Source organism: Dermacentor albipictus, unplaced genomic scaffold, assembly GCF_038994185.2.
Source record: "Dermacentor albipictus isolate Rhodes 1998 colony unplaced genomic scaffold, USDA_Dalb.pri_finalv2 scaffold_63, whole genome shotgun sequence".
Lineage (NCBI taxonomy): Eukaryota > Metazoa > Arthropoda > Arachnida > Ixodida > Ixodidae > Dermacentor > Dermacentor albipictus.
Window position 1 is genome coordinate 19,870 of NW_027225617.1, and position 3,568 is coordinate 23,437.

The 3,568-nt window shown below is 46.2% G+C and overlaps 1 pseudogene; it reads left to right on the plus strand.

The window, feature by feature from the left end:
- The first annotated feature begins 3,039 nt into the window (after positions 1-3,039).
- On the plus strand, positions 3,040-3,219 carry LOC139053064 (U2 spliceosomal RNA; annotated as a pseudogene).
- Positions 3,220-3,568: the final 349 nt, after the last annotated feature.

Sequence of the window (3,568 nt, forward strand, 5' to 3'; positions counted from 1 at the left end):
CGTCCACTAAAAGCACCTGTTCTAAATACTGGTCTCACGGCTGGCCTCCTATTCTCGAAGTGTTCCCACTCACAACCTTTCACAGTAACCTCACCGAATGTGGCCGTTCTTCAAAAATGGGGCAACTTATGCTTTATGCGAATGGCTCTGTTGGCAGCGAGAGGTGCATTATAATGAAATATTTCTAAGGCAAGGGTCCCATTCTTTTCCTCAATGTTCGAGGGAAAAATATATTTTCGTTATAAAGTGCAAGCATGCTTAAGAAGTTGCCCAAGTGCAATAGTATACCCATCTATGATGGTTGGAAAGGCTTCTGAAAGCGGGCGCTTCTCTTTTGTTGCTTCTGTGTGGAATTCTGGGACAGTGAAGACTGATTGCGACACACACACACACACACACGCACACACACACACACACGCACACACACACACACACAAACACACAAACACACACACACACACACACACACGCACGCACACGCACACGCACACACACACACACACACACGCACGCACGCTTTCTGTTAGTAGCACAGTGTAGATGTTAGTGCGAATAGAAATACTCGAAAACATTATATGCACGTTTTCTAGGACGTTTTATCCTCTTTTTCTCCCACTCTCTTCTGGAATTATTTAATCCCATTTCCCATCCCTATACAGAGTAGCATGCCAGCGGTTATATACGCGCCGGCAAAATTATGTTTTTCTAATAAAGAGCCCCTTCCCCTGTCTCTCTCTCTAAGAAGTACTGCATAATTAACGGCGATTAAATTTAGGGAAAATTGAGGCAAGTAAGGGGTGATGTTCGGGGAAACTTTTGAACTGTGTGTCGGGTAATTAGGGGCCGCGAGAAAGTTTATGAACCCCCGTTTTTCGCTTAGGCGAGCGCCCGAGTTCGGAAATGCACCTTAACTTGGAGTCCACGCCCGACTTGTTCGAAACAACGCCCGACGTGGCGGTGCCGAAGGAGACGCAACGAGCGTCTCGGGCGCGTTTGCGCCAGGGGGGTCACCGAGATCGTCAAACACGAGCGTGCCTCAACACGCAGGTTAGAGGCGTTGTACGAAACGCCAAGTTTCCCCGCCACTATTAAGTTACCACAAGTAGTAGTAGTTTTGTATTTGGCGAGAATGGGGCCCATGGCTCGAGTGTTTAAGGTATACAGGTTTATTATTTGCTTTCATAATAGTTTGTGATTGCTCGTTTCATACGAGCGGTACGGGGATCGATACCCCGCACCTCCACCAAAATGTTGCAGGAAGAAAGCAGGCCCACGAGTGCAAAATAACGTGTATTTACAACTGGCGTACATGGCGTTCAGGCAACTGCCAGACTTCGTCTTCGTCTAGTCCAATTCAACCTCATCGTTCCCTTCACCGTAACAATATATGTAAGGTAATAGAAGGTAATAGGCAATGTGAGGTAATAGAGGCCTGATATTAGTTTTCCTGGTCACCTAGGTGATTTAATTGAGGCTCATTTTCATATTTGGGTAAAACAAGACTAACGTTGTGGGTCGCGTAAGGTAATTAGAGCCTTTGCAGAGAATCACTTATGCAATCGTTCTATTAACCGCGTGGGAAAGTTGCCTTATTGTTCTGGGAGAACTCAACGTGACACGACGTTTGGCATCTCCGTGTGATAAGGAGAATGTTATGGGTTACGTGCGAGCAATGTTTCAAGAGCATCAATTAAAACGGGTTTAGGGAAGCAAAATAAATAGAAAGTGTAGTTTGTAGAACTAAATTATTTGTTTTTTAGAATTCGAAATTTGGTGCCTCAGCCTTCTTTTATTTTTTATTCTTAACAACGTTTTACAATAATGAAAACTTAGTAAGAAGTCTGCTTCTGCAGTCAATATATTTAGTTTTAATTTTGCTGTTGTTTCAATGCAACAAACTCATCAAATTTAGTGCAGTGGATACAGAGAAAGCGATTTCTTCGTTCGCGTGTATATTGAGATGAGCTCACGTGGTAAAGCCTTCTGGTAAATGCGGGAAATCTCTACGTCCTTCATATCTATTACGTTTTTACAGCTAATTTATTGTCACAGATAGCTTGGCACAGCACATCATCAAGTATTCTAAAAGGTTATGTGCATGTTCTCATAATTAAAAAATAATTCAGTGCCATTCCGCTCTGGGAAAGTGGATGACCGGCAAAGCGTTGTATGTGGACCCCTTAATGGCGTCTGACCCCTATTGTGCGTCAAACGCCATATACGCCCATAAATGGAAGGGGAGGCGCGACTAGTCGCTTCTCCACGATGTTGGGCCTCGGAAGGTGATGAGGCACCGGGGGGTATACATGCCCATGTTGAAACTGTTAAAAGCGCACAAGGACAAGAAACGAAGAGAGTGGAGAAAACGAAGCGCGCTTACTCACAACTGGAAAATTTTATTGAAAGGAAATGATTATATGCGCACAAAGTTTCAAGGTGCCAGTAAACCAACTAGCCCAGTTATCCATTCTGTTACATACCCATGTATGGTTGCAAAACGTGGCACGACACCTTTTACTAACGAATCCCGGCACGTACAACAGACACGCACTTTCACCACACTCCGAGGGCACACACTGCTTCACCGTAGCCAAGGCGATCATGCATTCGTCGACGTTCCGCAGTGCAGGAATGGTTGTGAGGTCGCTCGAAAACCACAAGCACTCACACACAACAGATAGATGGATGGATGGATGGACGGACGGACGGACGGACGGACGGATGGAAAACTTTATTAGGGTCTGTTAGGGCGCGCACTAGCGCGCAGCGGGCCGCTCCCACGTCAGAGACAGAGAGGCCGAGCCTCTCCACCTCGTCGCGGGCCCGTTGGACAGCCCATAACTGTTTTTCGAGGTTGGTACTGTGTAGGACCGCATCCCAGCGTGAAGAAGTAATGCTTTCATCGCCGCGTAACGCTGGACATCGCCAGGGCATGTTAAACACACAGCAGAGGCCACGTCAAATTAATTGCCCACAAACTCCCCTTGAAACCTGGCCGTTGCTCCGGTGAAACTTGCGGGATCGGGGCCACATGGAAGGTTCGCCAACGCGAGTCAAAGTGTCGTATCTGTTATTATCAGCTTAATATCTAATACGGGTGGTATTTGGACCTAAGACATTAGAATTATCTTTGCAAGTTGGTGGAGAGCTGAAAGCCTGTTTCACCTCCGCCGCGGGTCGTCCTGGTATTGCACCACCTTCAGAATCGGCCCACGTATGGCAAGAAATTCTCGATCTACGCGGCTCTTACCTACGGACACATTTTTCTTCAAGAACTAGCCATATACAGCTTCGCTATAAAAGAAAATCCAACATTGCGGAAGCACGGCCTCTGTTTGCTTTGTCGCACTCTTTCATGCTCCATGAGTTCTTGCCACGCCATTGCATTTAAAAATGTTATGATTTCCTTGCGGAACACCTCGCAGGCAGGGGTTGCATTGTACTACAGCAAAGCGGTTACACGGAAGAGAAACGCTTCAAAATGTTATAAGCGTGTTTTCGCAGTCGCATTTGAGAACTGAATTATTGGCCGAGTTTGTATTGTAAGTAACAGCTAAGGGAGTCCAGA